Here is a 20,973-nt window from a genome sequence, read left to right on the forward strand (position 1 = left end):
GTAGGTTAAAGTCTTCTGCGTTACCAAAACGAATAATGATAAACAGACTTATGGAATTCAAACATAAATGTGTTCCAGAACAACTTGGTTTTATACCTGACATCTTTAAAGCAGCCGAAAAATATAACATTACTGATTATATTGTTAATTTTGCAAATACTGGTTCTTTCCCATCCAAAAAACTGTGGTCAGTTATTGTGAATCAGAATATAAATGCAAGTGAAGAAACATGGTGGTATTACCGAATTTCATGCGATTATGACTTTCATATGTTTAGACATATTCATTCTTCAATCAAACCGCATAAAGCATGGACAATCGCGAAACAGTTTCCCGAACTTCGTATCTCCGCCAAGTATGTTATTGACTTATGTTCTATGGTACGTTATGAAGATGAACATTTACTTTGCGACAAATGTGGAAAGTTCTTCTTGAATATCATTGAACACTTACTGACATCCTGTGATTTTATTCAAGTCAAAAGAGATGATCTATGGCAAGACACTATTAACATTAATCCCATTCAGTTCAGTGTTTTTATGGACAGTCTTTCGGCACATGAATTCACAACAACAATTCTCTCGTGCAATACGTCATATGAATTAGAAAATGATGAATTAACTTTTTTCTCTAAGACTTGTGTTCGTCACGTTGAAAATAATTGCAGAGATTTCTACAACCGATAGAAGATGTTTCCGTTATCGGTATAACAGACAGTGCTATTTTACTTTCTTATATTCACTTTAAACAGTGACTTTAATTCTTTGCTTTTTGTAATTTTCTGATTTATATATTTCATGTACACCAAATCTCTATAATAGAGGAAATAAAGTTATATATATGTCTTTCAAAATAAAAGTTCGTAGTATATATCTAGGATGAGCGAGTGAATCGTCATTTACGGTACACACTTTTGTACAATATTTTAGAAGTTCCAATTCTTAAAAACAATATTTATAATATCCCGAATGATTTTTTTTTTTTTTTTGCTCGATCAGTCTTTGTTTTGCTCGATCAGTCTTTGTTTTGCTCGATCAATCTTTGTTTCAATATGTTTTGTGGACTGCTGTTTGTCTTGTCGTCGTATTTCATTTCCTTTGCCATGATTTCGATAGTTTGCCATGACTTCGATAGTTTGCCATGACTTCGATAGTTTGTCATGACTTCGATAGTTTGCCATGACTTCGATAGTTTGCCATGACTTCGATAGTTTGTCATGACTTCGATAGTTTGTCATGAACTTTTGAGTGTCATTTGGTATACTAGTATTTCGTTTCTCTTTTTTTTTTTAACAAATGGTGATTACAATGAGCTAAAATATATTTTCAAATGTTTCGAGCAGTCAACTCTTCTCATTTATCTATAACCAATTGCCACTACTGGTTTTAGTTTTAAGGTGAAAGGAAAATGCACTTTTGTGATAAATTTGTAAAAATAGATCTGGGTTTTCGGTAGTTTTAACAACTAACAGTGTAATCACTAACATTAAGGTCACCTGTCATATGCCAATACTAAATATTATAATTTAAAACAAAACTTCACTTCTGACACATTAAAATAATTGGCTTTATAGATTAAATGGTCAATATTGTAATAATGAAATTTGAGGAAAGAGGAAAGATATGCGTGCGTGTGTGTGTGTTTAATAAAAATAGTGACAGAAAAATACCATTATATTGCATTGTACAACCACGGAATCAAAATATGAATTTTCAGATGTGGTATGAGTGACAATGAAACAACAATCCACTAGAGACCAAAATGACTCTCATAGATCCCCGTACGGCAACAATTAACAAAAAATAACTATCTCTTCATTAACAAGCCATCACTGGTCTTTTCAAAGTATTGTTGGAAGTTCTACTAGATCAGACTGCTCAATTGTTTTTATTATGCTTGACACATTATACTATTGTGTCATAAACTTATTTAATAACTTCTATTGTCAATCTTGTATGATTGAATAATTGATTTGTGGTTAATGCCACTTTCAACACTATTGTGGTATTTCGTGGACAGAACCACATATCTTTGCCAGGAAAACTGACAATCCTGGCTTATCAACTTAAAGATTGGAGTGAGATTCGAACTCACAACCTCAGTGTTAACAAAATAGTGATATAGTTGAACAACTTTTATTCAAGTACGTACAAGAAAAATTCACCGAACAGTTACATGTAGTAGTTTAACACAATACCAAATGCATTTCAACACAAGTTTAAATATTTTACATATCAGCTAGTTAAGTACAAACATTAAAACAATATGTCTGCATGGTTATCTGTAAATTAACTCATCTCAGATACCAGGACTACATTTTGTTTATACGCCAGACGCGCGTTTCGTCTACAAAAGACTCATCAGTGACGCTCGAATCCTAAAAAGTTCAAAAGGCTAAATAAAGAACGAAATTGAAGAGCATTGAGGACTAAAATTTCTTAAAGGTTTGCCAAATACAGCTAAGGTAATAATTGTCTGGGGTAGAAAAGCCTTAGTATTTCAAATAATTCAAAATTTTGTAAACAGTTAATTTATTAATATAACCATATCAATGATAATTCATGGTCAGCACAAACATTACTTAAATAACGGGATTGTCGGATATAAAGTATTTTCTAATAAGAAATGTGCTTTTTCTTTGATTTAAAAGATAAAAATAGTGAGAGATTTATTTTCTAGCAATGTTTTAAAATAGTCTACTAAGTTGAGTTTAGTTTGATGATTCAACAATACGATTTTTTTTAATTATATATACTAAATCCTGCTATACTCATGATAAAGATTGCCAAAACAATTTAAAAACGTTTCTTCTCTTCAATGAATCGTTTGGTAAAACTCGAGCGTATTTACAAATATAACATCAACAGTGTAAATACATTTTTTTTTAAATTCACAGGATTATAAGCATCTTCTGGTCTGAGGTCACTTGTCATTTAAAATTGTCAGAATTGGTGAAATTTCAAATCAGACTACCTTTGTCGTATCTAAAGATCAAAGACCGCGAACACATGATTCAAGCGATGTGGAACAGGAGCTGCCTACTCTTCTGGAGAAACTGATATCACTAACAGGTTTTGATTGAGTTTGTGGTGCTTTTTGTTTTGTATTATATACTGTTGTCTGTCTTTTGATCTTTTTTTTTAATTTTGCCATGGTATTGCTAGTCTGTTTTCAAATTATGAAACTATCAACCAAGTACGTGATTGAGACTATAAAACTGAGGTAGTGTCGATTTAACCCTTTCTTCCTCATGAATGTGCTGTAGCATATTTTGAAAAATATTTATTATTGTATAGCTATTGCACATAGTTTTTGATGTTCTGTGTTAGGTGTATTGTTACTACAGAAGTGCTTAAGTAAGCGTGTAAATGTAAATATATGTTCATTCATGTCACTTGTTCCGATGATTGAGAGCTTTTGATTCTGTCTGTTTGCATTTATGACATTGCTTTGAGTTCAGTTGTTTTGTTATACTACTTTTCTTTCTGTCTATAAAAATGATTAGAAATGATCAATTATGATGTACTCAGCATGTGTCGCAGTCTATAAGAATTCATAAATCATCGAAATAAACTCTTTATAGATACCATGATTGAAGTTTTATATTTGCACCAGACGTGTGTTTCGTCTTCAAAAGACTTTTTAGTGACATTCGAATAAATAAGTAAAAAAGGCTGAATAAAGTACGAAATGAAAGTGCAGTCTACAATTTATAACAAAAAAATAAATTATATTGTTCTGTTTTGAATGTTAACAAAGCGACAGAAATGTACAACATTATATACTAGAGAACATTTAAAAAAATCCTTCAGAAAAACAATGAAAGCATTAAATTATAATTATAAATTCATCATTGGATGTGACAGGAATATTAAAAAGTATTATAGAGATACATTTAAATAATCCCTCAGAAAAACAGAGATAGCATCAAAATGAAACTATGTAATCATCAAGAAGAGCTGTTTACATGTTTTAAAGTTTGTGTCATAAAGTTAAAAGCTATAATGTTGATATGTGATAACAATAGTTAATAACGTTAATGCGAACAACATTTGGTTAGTATCTTATAACGATCGATGTAAGCATTTTCTAAAGAAAATATTTTAAAAGTTCTTATATTTTTTTTTTAACTTTTTTTGCTGAATTCGAAATTACAAAGAATATTATAAATATTTGTTGCAATGGATTCTAATCTTCACGGTGAATTAACAAGGAACAAGAGACATAATAGTGGTATTTTATGCCCAACCTACGATAGTAGGGGGCATACTGTTTTATGATTTGTGGGTCCGATCGTTCGTCCGTTCGTTCGTTCGTTCGTCTGTCCATTCATCCGTCCATTCGTCCCGCTTCAGGTTAAAGTTTTTGGTCAAGGTAGTTTTTGATGAAGTTTTCGTCACAACAACTTGAAACTTAGTCGACATGTTCCCCAAGATATGATTGTTTAAATTTTAATTTCAAATTAAAGTTTAGACCCCAATTTTACGGTCCACTGAACATAGAAAATGATAGTGCGAGTGTATTATGGACACATTCTTGTTTAATCTGTTTTCAAGACAACATAAGACATGAAAAACATATAACCACGAGATTACAACATGTATAATAGAGCATCTGATTCAAATATTCTTATTAAATTATATACATTTATTACATTGGCTGTGATGCATTACAACGATTTCCCAGTGAAATACAAACTGATAATGTCACATGCGAGATACACGTGGCCGCACAACACAGATTATTTACTACGCCCATTCGTGAATTGATGTGTTATTCGGACACTCGTTGAATATTTTTCTCTTTTTGAATTCTTCGAAAAGTTCTGCTTTAATTATTCAGTATTCGATTATTAAATATCTGTTGTGTTATGCTGAGTAGTTAATGTCTTATTGTGTGTTCATCGTTGTCGACTTTCTTCTTATGAGTTCTCGGAATTTGTTAACATACTGTGCTTAACTGAAAATAAAATATATTATTTAATATATGACTTCTATACATTTGCAGAAATTAAGCAATTTAAAAATTATTTTTGTTCAAATTATAAATTAATATTTTTTTCTTAATGTCTGTTTATAATAATATGTGATATACGCGAACTTTTTTTTAAAGTAAGTATAACAGTCTATCTTATAAAGGTATACAATATTTCTGTGTTTCCATTTATGCATTTTATACTAAAATTATCATATTCATAGAAACATAGACAATTTGAACAAAGTCTTTAAAATATAGACTATAACACTGTACTGAGTGAGATACTATGGAACGCCGGAACTGTCTTATAGTGTAAATATTTAATGTGTTCTGTCGCTTTGCCGTTACGTCCTGTCATTTCTTTTTTATGTAATGTGCAGATGCCTTAATCCTAACACGGCATCTCTGTGTTATGTCAAATAAGTAATTCGTTTGGTCAAACAATTGTATGATATGTCATTGCTAAACTTTGTTGTGTAAAATATGCATTACATTATGCTTTAACTACTATATATTCTGTGAATACTTCGGAACTTTATGATCAACCACCTTTACATTCTCTCATATTTTATCTATGTTGTGTCTATTCTTCTTTTACGTAAGTCAGTTAATAATTGCGTCCTTTCTCAAGTGTTATTGTTATGTCAAATGGTCGAAACGTTTTGTTTTTATTCACCTTTGTTCTATGTAAATCTCATGATATTATAGTCTTTTGGCGTTATGTTGCGTTTATACATATGTATATCCAGTGAAAAACATAAAACATCATGGTATAATGCATATGCGTTTTGCCGTACAGTTGATACTCTCTGTGAGCATTCATTACGTCATGTGCAAATGCCTTTTACATGATGTGTAAACAACTAATACGTTTTGTGCAAACCTCGTTAACCTTATATGCATACATCGTTCACCCTATGTGCAAACATCGTTGACCTTATGTGCAAACACCTATTACGTTATGTGCAAATTCCTATTACGTTATGTACAAAAACTACATCATTTTGTGCAAAGACTATTACTTTATGTTCAAATACCGCTTACATTATGTGCAAACACCATGGAAGTTATGTGCAAATGCCCATTACATTATGTCCAAACATCCATTACGTTATGTGCAAACACCTATTACGTTATGTCCAAACACCAATTACGTTATGTGCAAACACCTATTACGTTCTGGTAAACGTTTTTTTGACACAGATTTAAAAACAAAACGCATCAGTGACATGCATTGTGACATGCATTTTGAAAATAAAGAAAATTAAAATATTTACCTTTCTTAATACAAACTGTGGATTTTTATAATTATATTGATTGATGTAAAACTGCTATATACATACAATGTATCTAGTTTTATGGGAAATTATTTTACTCCACTTTAAAAGTGTGCATTATGCATCCATGCTGTTTTTTTTCTATGGTCGGGTTGTTTTCTCTTTGTCACATTCCCCATTTCGATACTTTATTTTATTTGAAAATTTGTTCACTTTACTTGTTTGAAAATTTTAACAAATATACAGACACGACTCTAAGTTTCCAAGAGATGCAACTGAAAGGAACAAAACGATATAAAATAGAAGATGTGGTACGAATGACAATGTGACAACTCTACAAAAGAGACCAGGATGATTTGTTATTACCCTCCCAGTATGGTTTTCATATGAACTAGATTAATGCTACAAATGTAATGACGTCTCCCACGATTCACGTAGCAGCTAAGGAATCCTACAAAATGTTTAAGATTTTATTTTCGTTCATTTCCTTTATAACTGTTGTGAATATTATTCTGATTAACCTTCCTAAGACTTATTATTTCCTCCGTCCCTGACAAGGCGTGTTGAAAAGGTGGATGTCCTATAAAGGGATGGTCAGGTGACCCGGCCCTGTTTTCTGACAATTATTTTTTTTAAAACTCACAGGGATGTTGGAAAAATTTGATCCAATTTTGGATCAGGCAGGTAGACGGGTTTAACAAAAAGCTGCATTTTCTCTAAAAAAAACCCTGTTTTTTCATATTAAAAACTGCCTTATCCTGTAATCCACAAAAAAAGACGCATACATATATTATTCTGGATGAAAGGGTTATCCCCCTTTTTCACCTTCACTGGCCATACTCGAATTAAATCCCGCAACTTGAAACTCCAGATAATGACTTTCATTTATCCGTATTTGGTCTAGTAACTTTTCGAATCGTGTCATCAAGAACGATACAAAAAAAACCAACACATTATCTAGTAAATTATTATTGTTTTCTTCTATTCTTTGTTTTATAAGTGATGTGTATATAGTTTCTTTTGTTGTCTATAAGAATGAATAAATAATTTCGTTGCTAAAATGTTCATCATAACATAATTTTCCCTTTAAATTTCAGAAAATACTGACTATCTATAAAAAAAAGATGTGGTATGCATGCCAATGAGAAAATTCTCCACGAAAGACCAAACTGACAAAGAAAGAAATAACAATAGATCCCCTTATGGCCTTTAACAAAAACCCATATAGCATTATCAGCTAATCTAAAAAAAATTTAACCCATTTAGTTTTTTCCTCAGTTTAAAAAAAAATTGTTACAGTTAAGTAATTCGCTTTTATCCTGCTATTAGCTAGTTGTTGTATACAAATAACAGCTAAACAACATTTTTTTGCTTTGTTAACATTGTACAAATACAAATAAATTTTCCTGCTACCCGCTTGCATGTTGATCAATCGGTAATATGGATTTCTTTCTGGTATTAGTATTTTGGGGTTTTCTTCGAATCTGCGTTTCAATAGTTGTAAAAAATCAGAGACAATGGTTAAGATTTAACAACTTATTCTCAAATACCAGGTGTAAATTGTAAACAATATATGTACATTGTCATAAATAAAAAATGTATTAGTTCTCGCTGCGAAACAGGAGAAAATTCGGCAAGCCTCGCTTTTCGTCCTGTTTATAAAGCTCGCACAAATAAATTTTACGTTTACCGACAAAGTACATTTAGTTTAATACATTATTCCACAGTTGTTGATATGAATATATTTTTGTGTTCAATATTTCAACGAATATCGTCGTATAAATTAGAAACATAAACTTATTTTCCGAACGGAGAGTCATAAATTCAATGAATATTATTACTGGATATACGGTATAAACGGTAATCTTCGATGCGTTTAGTTATGAACGCGAATGGTTCGATAAATATAGCCAAATACACAATTAAGCCATATGTTCATAAAAGGAAGATTTGCTAGGCTGCACATCATTATTCTGACAAATCTTATTTTAAAAAATATAAAATTTGATACAAATACATTCTATTGGATCTAAATGTTATCAATCTAAAATATTTTTTGACAGTTTCCGTTAAATATTGCCATTTTTGTCGAGCCTTCGACTTTAGTCGAAAAAGCGAGACATAGCGATCCTACATTCCGTCGTCGTCGGTGTCGTCATTGTCGGCGGCGGCGGCGTCCACAAATATTCACTCTGTGGTTAAAGTTCTTGAAATTGTAATAACTTTCTTAAACTATACTGGATTTCTACAAAACTTGGACAGAAGCTTGTTTATGATCATAAGCTACATGTAGTATCCAGAATTAAAATTTGTAAAAAATAAAATTCCATATTTCCGTATTTTACTTATAAATAAACTAAAATTTTCTGCCAGAAAATATTACATTCACTCTGTGAAAGAACATATTCACTCTGTGGTTATAATGTAATTTTTTTAGAATTTTAATAACTTTCTTATACTCTTTTGGATTTGTACCAAACTTGGAAAGCAGCTGGTTCGTGATCAAAAGCTAGTATCTAGAAGGAAATTTTGTTATGATTTTGTACCTGTGTTTTACTTATGAATTGACTTCCAGTCTGAAGTTCATTTTTTTAAAACATTTATTAGATTCATAAACTAGCCTGTATTTTTAACAAACCTGGACAGAAGCTTCTTACAATCAAAGATCGTAACAAAAGGAGTATTTTTATAGACTTTTTTCCTCATTTTTGTTGAGCCTGCGATGAACAGTACAAGTAGTCGAGACACTGGGTTCCGCTGAACCCTTACGAATTTTTAGATATTTCGGTCCCCCTTTTCTCGGCTACTGTTAAAGCGAGACGGTTTTTTTTATAAATGGCTAGTGAGGCATGAAGTTCATATGATTCAATCCAAATTATCCTCAAAGTGCGGAAACAATCTTGAATTGGTGCAATCTTGTTCGCCTTGAAATCGACGTAACATATTTAGAATTCTTTAAACAAAAATCACCAATATAACGAAAAGAAAACTGTGACAGACTTTAACACAAAAATGAAGTCTAAAATTCTTTTGTAATTGTCATGCTACTGATTATAACTTAAGAAAGTTCACTTGTCATGATTTGTATTATTGGAATTTCGGAACCCTCTTGTTCATCCGTTTAAATCGCCATGAAAAAATTGCCAGCTAACTCCCAGTTTCAAAAATCTTTAAATGTGCAGTTTGTCATTGATACGATTTGAGTTCTTAAAATGAATCAGGATAATATAAGGACAATAAGACATTTTAAAAAAAATATAAAACCCTTGTTATGTTTTATTACCATTTGAGAACATCTTTATGTTAAAGATATGAATCAAAGTACTGAAATACTGAACATCGGATGACCGCAAGTTCTTGTGGACGGTCACAAGCACTTGTCTCAGAAAATAAAATCACATCTCGTTACCTGAAAGTGACGTTAAAGTACAGACAATTTTTTTTCTGTGCGTGGATGATAAATTCACCCTCATCGTAGAAGTGATACAAATTAGTAAACTCTGTTTTTTTGTTATACAATATTTTGATACTTATAAATTACGGTTACATGTATATATAATTTTCATCCATTTGTATATCATTCTATTGCACTATATTAATTATAGTGCTGTGCAAGTGCATGGTGGATACTCTTCTGTAATATTTCGATTTTTCTAATAGATTGCATTTGAGTGGGGATTCATATTTTTCAGCAAAACATTCAATGTCCCACGCAGAGAATGAGCAAAGACAGATAACTCTGCATGGGATATCGCAAACGTTCTTGAGATATTCCTCCGCATGCGGTAACACACTTTTCTGTACGTGTGTCCAAATATTAAAGATGTTTTTACTTTATTTATGTTTCTAACGAGTTAAACGAAATTTTCGAGCATCACTGAAGAGACATGTATTGTCGAAATGCGCATCTGGTGCAAGAAAAATGGTACTGTTTATTTATTACTACCACTGGGTCGATGCCTCTGCTGGTGGACTATTAGTCCCCGAGGGTATCACCAGCCCAGTAGCCAGTACTTCGGTACTGGCATGAAAATACGGATTTTTGTGTTATTAAAATTTGCTGTTACAAATATTAGAAATTATCATAAATTAAGGAATGTATCTCCCTCGTGCAAAGCTCTGATTCCTTTCACGGATTTGGCTATACTTTTTGGACCTTTTGGATTATTGCTCCTCATCTTTTATATAAGCTTTGGGTTTTTAATATTTTGGCCACGAGCATCACTGAAGAGACATGTATTGTCGAAATGCGCATCTGGTGCAAGAAAATTGGTACCGTTTATTTATTTCATATTATTAATTTATGTTAAAAAAAAACCCTATTTTTTTTCTCTTTTTGATTTGTCAATCAATAACCAGTGGCGGAACCAGATTGTTTGAAAATGATGGAGCTGAGTTAGTTGGTTCTATAAACAGTTTGATTAAGAGGGGGCTCGGGACTCAGTTTTGCCAAAACTCCCTGCTAATTAAAAAAAATACAAGATAAGAGGTGGCGAGAAAATATCTTCGTCCTCAGTCAATATAATCTAAATAGACGCATATATAATGTGTTGACCTTGTCAAAAGTCTTTAATTCATAAATGTAATTTGGCGCCTTTCAAACCCATATGTTATAATTATGTATGCAAGATATGGCGACCAATGAAATGACCCGCTTGGTGCAGATGGAAAAGAACATTACATATATAAGGCCGTTAGTGCTCTCGTTTAAATTGTTTTACATATTCTTTTCGGGGCCTTTTATTGTTGACTATGTTGTATGGGCTTTGCTCAATGTTGAAGGCCGTATGGTGACCTAAAATTGTAAATTCCTGTGTCATTTTTGTCTCTTGTGGAAAGTAGTCTCATTGGCAATCATACTACGTCTTCTTTTTTTTATATCAACTTATTTTCCGTTCACATTTTCCGTAAAGAAATAAGGTTGCACTTTGTTTTTTACATGTAGCTTTTTTTGCTTCGAATAACAGGGCAGAGCTTTTAGTTTCCGTCGATATACATGCCATCTTGAAAAAAATTACTTTTCACATATAAATTATGTTTGGTTGCATCATGATGTGGCTGAAATTCAGCAACAACTATTGGCTTAAATGAGATAAATATTTACAGACTGTTCTCTTCTGAGGACACCAAGTTCTCTTCTGAGGACATCAGATGCCGGTAAATTAACTGTGTGTATTACATTTCAGATCAAATGTTATTAATTCATGGTCGTTTTATTATGCATAAAATACTCACTGAAATTTAAAAAATACAATATCAATCATTAATACGTTTTTACTTGCATTGCTAATCTGCAATATGTAGACGTTACGAGCGATGCTCGTGCCTATAAGCGTAACATACGTTATCGCTAAAATCTAACATTTTTCATGGTTTATACGCTACAAAAATACTTCTAGAATAAATAAAGTTAATGTACCTGTCTAGTTAGGGGGTGGTTGGGATCCCGCTAACATGTTTAACCCCGCCACACTATGTATGTATGTGCATGTCCCTTGTCCATGTAGACAGGAGCCCGTAATTCAGTGGTTGTCGGTTGTTTATGTGTTACATATTTGTATTTCGTTCCTTTTAAATAAAATACGGCTCTTAGTTTTCCCGTTTTAATTGTTTTACATTGTCATTGCGGGGCCTTTTATAGCTGACTATGCAGCATGGACTCATTGTTGAAGTCCGTACGGTGACCTATAATTATTAATGTCTGTGTTATTTTGGTTTCCTGTGGAGAGTTAATGGTCTCATTGGTAATCATACCACCTCTTCTGCGGGACCCCCAATTACGCTTCAATTGTTCTCGACAATTGTCGGTATGGGGGCTTTATACTTCAAATGGAATTATTTATGCAGTCTTTGTAAGTACCAAACAAATAGTTTTCACAAGAATAACATGACAGATACGTAACTGTCAAATTAGCATCATTCAAAGAATAAAAAAGACTTGATAGAGATTTTAAATATTAGGAACGATTTAAAAGATATTGTGTCACGATCTATACTCCCGATTCGGCGCTTACAATACAGTAACTTAGTGTCGTTTAAATGTTTTCCGCAACATTTAAAAAAATCTACCGCAGATTGTATTATTTCGTTCCCGCAATAAAAGATAATGTCTGCTTGAAAAAGCCCCCGGCTGCGTCCTAAAGTCCCTTTCACGAAGTTTCGAAGAATAATTTCGGATAAAAATGTCATATTCGTGTTGGAAACTAATGTCGGTTTAGTAACATTCAAAAACAATTTCGTGACTTATACTGAACCGATAATATAAAGTGATAATGCATGAAATATCAGGCAAACTTTCTACTCCGTCTGATGTCCAGCGAATTTGTCTTAAAGTTCTCTAAAGTAATTCAACATGTTGCCCGGTTTAGTGTATTTTCTGACAAGTGTAAGTTTTTTTTCTTAGTTTTTACAGTAATATATTCGTATCCTTTCGAAGAAACATTAGGAGCATCATCCGAAACATTCTTTTAAAGAAGACTCTTGAGTGCTATAAGATAGAAACGGAAAAAAAATGCTCGTACAATTATGCACCCAAGTTTTACTCGTTTAAACTTGCAAGTGCTGCACTTAATATAAAATTTGCGAGAAAAAATAAAACATTCAATCTGTTCCGGGTTGAGGGTAACACTTATCAATATCATAGGATGATAAAAATAATCAGAAAAATCAGTAACATACAATGTATAGATAAATCAAATCGTAGTTTAAAAAGTATCTCTCTATATATGTAGAACAATATATGCACCGACAATCGACTAAGTTGTGCGCTTGTTCTCTGTGTTTTTAAGGCACTACGTTTTTTGTTGCTTTGGCTATTCAAAACTACGTCAGGTTGCCGCCGTAAGAAATTTAATGCGTGCGACATCTAGTCACCAATTTTCAAACATTGTTTTCTCGGACAGTTCGAAGCTATGGAGATCAATATAGATATTTTGAAAATATTAGAAAATAACATGTCTATATAAGACTTTGATTGTCGACTATAAAGTTCAAAACTAATCATTATTTTCGTTTATTTCGACTGGACGAAACGTTTTTGTAAAAAATAAACGCGTGACATTTTATTCACTAAATTAAAAAATGTAGGATTTTTGTTTGTTTTTGTGTTTGATCGATTTTGCCTTTGAAATTAATTAATCACCAAAAAATAGCATTAAACTAGCTATACCATTTTCTCACCTGATGACATCATTTATCCGTATTTTTTAACTGTTTTCGTTAAAGTAGTTTCGAAAATTAATGGAGATGGCACACTAGGAAACTTTGCAGATTTGCATGGCGTTACAGAATAAGACGCCATCAGCCGTAAAAAAAATATATCATAGTGGGTTGTCATTTCATGGCAATTCGCGGCAACAAACGAAATAATAAAAATCGGCGAAAAAAAGTTCAAAAGAAGGCTTCTTCTTCATTTTTCGTCATCAAATATTACCCGTGACAGCCCATTATTTTTCCAAAATCCAGAATCAAATGCACAACAACACGAAGAAATGCGCTTTATCATGTTTTAATGGACATAATTGAAAAAAGGATATTTATATCCAGCACAATGATATCTTTGTTTTACTTAAAATACGTTGTTTCTGCACCTGCAGCGCATTTTTATTCACAAAACATACAAAAACGTAAACGGTACGAACATCGCGCGTAACGTCGTACGATTTGTTTGCTTAAAATGTTCCTGTACAATGTTTTCAAAAATGCATTAAATGTATTTCATGACTTTTGTCAATTTAGGCACACCTCCAGAGAGACACATCTCGAGAATCGTGTCTATATATTTGTAAATATTTAAATTTTCAACAAGTAAAGGGATGTATAACGCACACTCTTTAAGTAGAACAAAAATCTAAATATTTATAAAACATTTTTATATCAATTAATATATAAAAATACTACATTTCCAATACTAAATTAACAACCCAACGCTCACATATAACCTTCAGTTCACTTTCAGCTTCCAATGGATATTAGCTTGAAACAGAATACAGCGAAGAAGTTCAGCTTTTTCGAAAGCTAAAACTTACAATTGTCTTAATTTTCAAAGTGTATATCACTGATGCGTTTTGTATTAATCTGTGTCAAAAAAACGTTTACCATAACGTAATAGATGTTTGCACATAACGTAATTGGTGTTTGGACATAACGTAATAGGTGTTTGCACCTAACGTAATAGATGTTTGGACATAATGTAATAGGCATTTGCACATAGCGTAATCGGTGTTTGCACATAATGTAAACGGTATTTGCGCATAACGTAATAGTGTTTGCACATAACGATGTAGTTTTTATACATAACTTAATAGGTATTTGCACATAACGTTATAGGTGTTTGCACATAAGGTCAATGATGTTTGCACATAGGGTGAACGATGTATGCACATAAGGTTAACGAGGTTTGCACAAAACGTATTAGTTGTTTACACATCATGTAAAAGGCATTTGCACATGACGTAATGAATGCTCACAGAGAGTATCAACTATACGGCAAAACGCATATGCATTATACCATGATGTATTATGTTTTTCACTGGATATACATATGTATAAACGCAACATAACGCCAAAAGACTATAATATCATGAGATTTACATAGAACAAAGGTGAATAAAAACAAAACGTTTCGACCATTTGACATAACAATAACACTTGAGACAGGACGCAATTATTAACTGACTTACGTAAAAGAAGAATAGACACAACATAGATAAAATATGAGAGAATGTAAAGGTGGTTGATCATAAAGTTCCGAAGTATTCACAGAATATATAGTAGTTAAAGCATAATGTAATGCATATTTTACACAACAAAGTTTAGCAATGACATATCATACAATTGTTTGACCAAACGAATTACTAATTTGACATAACACAGAGATGCCGTGTCAGGATATAAAGGCATCTGCACATAACATAAAAAAGAAATGACAGGACGTAACGGCAAAGCGGCAGAACACATTTAATATTTACACTTTAAGACAGTTCCGGCGTTCCATAAGATACGATAACTTTTCTCTTATAGTCGAGAGTGGATAAATATCGCATTGCGCAATAGTTGGTTGTTCAATCTGATTTTTCTAATGGATTTTAAACAATAGTGAATATGCAGATAGACCCAATCCTTCCATTCGAAATAATCTGCGAAACGCGGATTTTTTTTCTACTTACCGTCATCAGACATGGTTGGTCACTTTTGTCATGACATCACAATAATAGAAAACAGAGGTTAGGTAGAAAACTGGACGCCGTTATAAAATTTTGACTGATGCAAACTGTGATCAAACGAACCATAGTGATTACGTTGATGAATTACAAATAATCAAGAGGTCAGGAAAATGATAAATCCTTTAAGAACAAGAGAAATGTTGATATGCATTTGTTGATTTAATAAGATTTGTCCAAAATTTAACACCTGGTTTTGACTGCATTCAATTAAGAAGTTGGTGTCGAGTCTAGACACTTTTCTATTGTTAAATTTATATGACTGCCTCTAAATGTTGTTATTGGTTTTTAGATAGTGGTCTCATTCTCGAATATATTTTGATTACGCATTATACTTATTTGCCGTTTTTGTTTCAAAATTGTAAATGAACAGTTTTACGTCACAATGAGTGACGAGCGACATTCATGCATTAAGAAGACGTAGTACAAGGGTGTCAGTATTCACCTCAGAAACTAACAAAACCTTTGAATAGACTTATTAAGAAGGGATATAGTTACGACACTGTTGTCAGGTCATTAAAGATTGCATATTTTGGCGTTAATATTGATTCACTTATAGGTATTTGCATCGGAACTTAACACATTTATTAAACAAAACCAGTTGTTGGCATGACACGGGTTATGTTCTTCGCATATATGTAATGATGATATGATACTAAACCCCTAACGGGAATGATTGTGCCTGATGTACATATGATGAAATCATAATCTTTCAGTCGGTTTAATTGAAGTCTGGAGCTGGCATGTCAGTTAACTGCTAGTAGTCTGTTGCTATTTATGTACATGTATTATTGTCATTTTGTTTATTTTCTTTGGTAATATCTTCTGACATCAGACTCGGACTTCTCTTGAACTGAATTTTAATGTGCGTATTGTTATGCGTTTACTTTTCTACATTGGCTAGAGGTATAGGGGGAGGGTTGAGATCTCACAAACATGTTTAATCCCGCCGCATTTTTGCGCCTGTCAGGAGCCTCTGGCCTTTGTTAGTCTTGTATTATAATTTAATTTTAGTTTCTTGTGTACAATTTAGAAATTAGTATGGCGTTCATCATCACTGACCTAGTATATATTTGTTTAAGGCCAGCTGAAGGACGCCTCCGAGTGCGGGAATTTCTCGCTACATTGAAGACCTGTTGGTGACCTTCTGCTGTTGTTTTTTTCTATGGTCAGGTTGTTGTCTCTGTGACACATTCCCCATTTCCATTCTCAATTTTATAGTAAATCCATCTTGTTAATGTACTAACATAAGTGTTGAAGATTAAAAATATCACTTTTGGTTATATACAGTCAGGGGCGTGACTTAAACAAGTAACTTTTTTAATTACGTATATAGGTTATATTTGTTTTTGAAAAATATAAAATTACTCAATAGATTTATTTTGAATTTCAATAGAAGCAGGAACTAAATGTAGTTTTCAAGAATGTTTACATCATTTTATATCATTAATTTAAGAACTTGTGTAAGATTTGAGAAAAGAATAGACATATAGGGTGACTTTACAAATAATGACAAAAATATTGCTTGAATAAGTTATTTTGTACATCTTTGAAAGAATAAGTAATAACACTTAGATAAGGAACATTTGTAATTGATTTGGGTTACAAATTATAAATAACTACAAGTGTTAATTAATTCATAAGTTTCTATCTATTTATATCTGTATTCCTTCAAGATTTTGAAGGAAAACGATATTTTAATAGTCCCTAGAGACCAATCTTTGACCTAGAAGCGTCGATATCAAAAATAAGTGCGTCAGAAAAGCAATTAGTGTTTCAAAAGGATTACATTTTATTTTTCTAGGGAAAAATAACCAGATGACTGTAAAAAATTGTTAAAACTAGTAAAATTTGTATTATTGGTCACCTATAAAAATAATATTTAGAAAAGTTACTTATATGTAAGTTTTTTTTAAATAGCCTCGTTTTCAACATAACTTTAAAAGTTACTTGTTTAAGTAATGCCCCTGACTGATATATGAAAGGTTTAGTGCAGCTCATCTCTTTCCGTTTGTTTTTCACATTTTTTATGACAATGAAGTTTAACTTGGGCACATTCTTTATTACTTGTACACACGTTTGGTTTTGATGCTTTTGTTCATATCATGCGATAGGCATCCCTAGAAATGTTTTTATTTGTAATTGAGATCTGTTTTGGTTTCTTGGTGATAATAGTTGTATCATTTGTCTTAATAGTTTCTTTTTGAATACTGTTTCATAAGCATTAAGATACGAATCAATTTTTATTTGACTATTCGAGGATTTTTTTCTTTTTATAAATATTATGAAAACTAAAGTCGTTTCTTCAAATGTTTATATGTCATTGACCATTAACTACTGTGTGTGTAACACATTTAACACATTTATTAAAAGTGCAGCTATCATCATACCCTTTTCCTAGTTATGCTGCTGTTGTCGATGCTATTGGTGAGATTTCTAATGATATACTGCACGTCGTCTTCATTGATTTTATTCTCCTGGAGCAATTTTTCTACCATTGTCAAGATTGTATCCACCGTATCATCATCGTTTGTAGGTTCATCGTGGAAACTTCTGATTTTGCCTCGTAGATTGTCCAAATAAGCTGTTATTGTGCCTGTAGCAAATGCATTTCAATCAAACAATTGTGACTCAACAGTAGACATCTTTTTATGCGTAAACAAGGTCTATACCTAGAATTATACTTTGACTTATTGTTACAGATGACGAAAAACAAGGGGCCATGTCAAATTAACAAAAAAAAAATCGATACATAGTAAAACCAAATGATGTTTGTTCCATTGTAAATAGGTGTTGTCGGTGACGAATTCAAGCAGCGCATATTCAAATCGCATTATTGGATGTCACCGATCCCCATTTCTTATACTTTACAATTTTTTTTTAATTCTCTCCTCTTTTATATAATATGATGTGAATAGAAATAAAAGGAAATGGTTTGAGTGCCATTGATACATTCTACATCATTGTCACCATGTGTAAAAAAAAATATATATAGGGGTGGGTGGGGGGCACTGACTGCAAAAGTCCTTTCCAATATGTTCACAATACTCGCCCAAAGAATTGTCACGGCAATACTGTTATAGAAAGACACTTTTATAATTATGTCATTTACACATGATAATACATAACAGATAAAATGATGTTCTACCGTTTTATCATACTCGGCATGCTTTGCATCATGTCCAGAAATGATAACCGTTTATAAAACTTAATCCATACACATATTTTTTTTAAAAACCATGTTATTCAACTAAAGAAAAAACCTCATATGAGTATATTTACACTTTGAGACGACCCACGATTGATATGCTAACTGTAAATATATAAGTGTAATCATAATCATAATCGGAGGTATATGACTGTTTCCGCAAATATTTTATAACAAAAGTTTTTCATAATCATCATTACGATAATATATGTCTATGACTTCTTCGAACGAGTAAATATAACTAGAATTTAAAAAAAACTGGATGAGGCAGGTAATGTGTTGTTTTATTTTATTGCTGATGTATCGTTCAGCTTGACTTTTGTTAAATTCATTGTATATTTTGTCTGCTTATGGTTTAAAAATTTACCGTTTGATCTTTTCGAGTTCGAAGACCCAGTTTGGTATGTTTTCTTTTTCTGCAAACGCCTCTGAAAAGAAATGTATGTAAAACAGTATTAAAGTTCTGTATGGTTTGATAAGGATTTGTATAATTATCATGTTTTTGTTAAAAATAGAAAATCACCACACCGTAGGGAGAGGTTTATGACAGTGAGTTGTATTTATGTCATCGGTTGGATTAATAATTTTTTCCAATATCTTATGAGCCTAAGTGTTCAAGCTTGTAAAAATAAACTTTATTCATAAACTTATTCGTATGAGAACCAAAATATAAGGTGGTACTTACTAGATCCATCTTTGTTTCCATATTAAATTTTAAAAAGTGCAAAGATTTTTTTTTTTTTTATGCTAGATTACAACCTAAAATGTATTTGAAAGGAATGAAGATATCAGAGAAGCAATATAACATTATAAATACATACGTTTTCTTTGATAGACGCAAACGTAAATAGGAAAGGATTCAAGGCGGAGTTTATTGGCAAGACAAATACAGCAGTCCAGGCATAAACCTCGGCAGGAATGACATGTCCTCGTAATGCCATCAATCCTGCAAGTAAAATATAAGAAAAGTGATTAGTATTCTTATAAATGTAACATAAATTATGATTTATCATCATTAAAGCGAAAACTTTTATAGCAACAACAATCCATAAAGTCTTTTAAAAGAATGTCTGTGTATACAAAATAGGAAATTTTATATTTTAAGACAATCACATTTTTCGCCGACTTATTATGCCTTTTAAACAAATGTTCATGTATATTAAAAAAGATTCAACGAGTAATATTTCAGAAACATGAAAGATAATGGCATTTAAAAAAATAATTTTAGACCTTTTTCAACGAGCTAAAGTTGTAATCAAAATGTTTATCAAGTTCTACAACATAGCTTATTTACTATTCCGTGACCTTTAGTCATAAGGCATGAAAAGTATACTGTATATTTTTATATTGCGTTATCATTAAAAAAAGACAGGATTTTAAATCATGTATAAAGTTGAAAATATATGTTACCGACATCATTCATTTCAATTCAATTAAAAATGCCCCGAACCCTACCAAACTAAAAAAATCAGGAAGAATAACAAAGCAATAGTTTTAACTCGATAACGTCTTCCTTTAATTCGTTTGACAGTATTTGCTTTTGACTTTAATCAACTATGGAAATTTATAAACATCTCTGATATTTTCATATTATCAATCCCATGAATACATATTTGACGTTTAACAGTGACAAATCCGGATTTTCGGTTTACCTTAACCATGGTTATTTGATTAAACAAGCTCGGCGAGTGGTGCATGCATTGCCAGAAACGTGTATATTGTCCTTTTTAGAAAATGCAATTCCCAAATTTTTGTTCTTAACAACTTAATCTTTTTAACAGATTTATGAGATTGGGAGTAATCATCCCGTTACGTCTTATTTATTACCAAATTAGTAATATCAAGCAATCCGTTCAACAGTAAGATTTAAAATATTTTTAACTATTTTTAACTTAAGTTTTTTACCGATGTATTTCCACTTTTGACCTCTTGGCATAATAACGCGAATAGTCCAGATGTATATGAATGCGGATATGCTTATCGCTTACGAATATATAAATATCTGGATTTGTAATTAAATTTGTAGTGTCCAAACTTGTCGTAAAAAGTAAGATTTTCTTTTATTTCTATTATTGCTTGTCCTTTTATCTTTCTAGTTGCTCATTCATTGAACAGGATCTGGATATTATCAGAAAAAAATGCAGTTGTATAATATTTTATAGTTCGTCTCTACGTGTGTGTTGTATTTTAGTGTTTCTGTTGTGTCGTTGTTCTCCTCTTATATTTGATGTGCTTCTCTCAGTTTTAGTTTGTAACCCGGATTTGTTTTTTTCTCAATCGATTTATGAGT

At 31.8% G+C, this 20,973-nt stretch overlaps 1 pseudogene; it reads right to left on the reverse strand.

Moving 5' to 3' along the window:
• Nucleotides 1–17,859: 17,859 nt before the first annotated feature.
• Nucleotides 17,860–20,973, reverse strand: part of LOC134700424 (uncharacterized) — a 38,408-nt pseudogene continuing 35,294 nt past the window's right edge.

Source organism: Mytilus trossulus, unplaced genomic scaffold, assembly GCF_036588685.1.
Source record: "Mytilus trossulus isolate FHL-02 unplaced genomic scaffold, PNRI_Mtr1.1.1.hap1 h1tg000138l__unscaffolded, whole genome shotgun sequence".
Taxonomy (NCBI): domain Eukaryota; kingdom Metazoa; phylum Mollusca; class Bivalvia; order Mytilida; family Mytilidae; genus Mytilus; species Mytilus trossulus.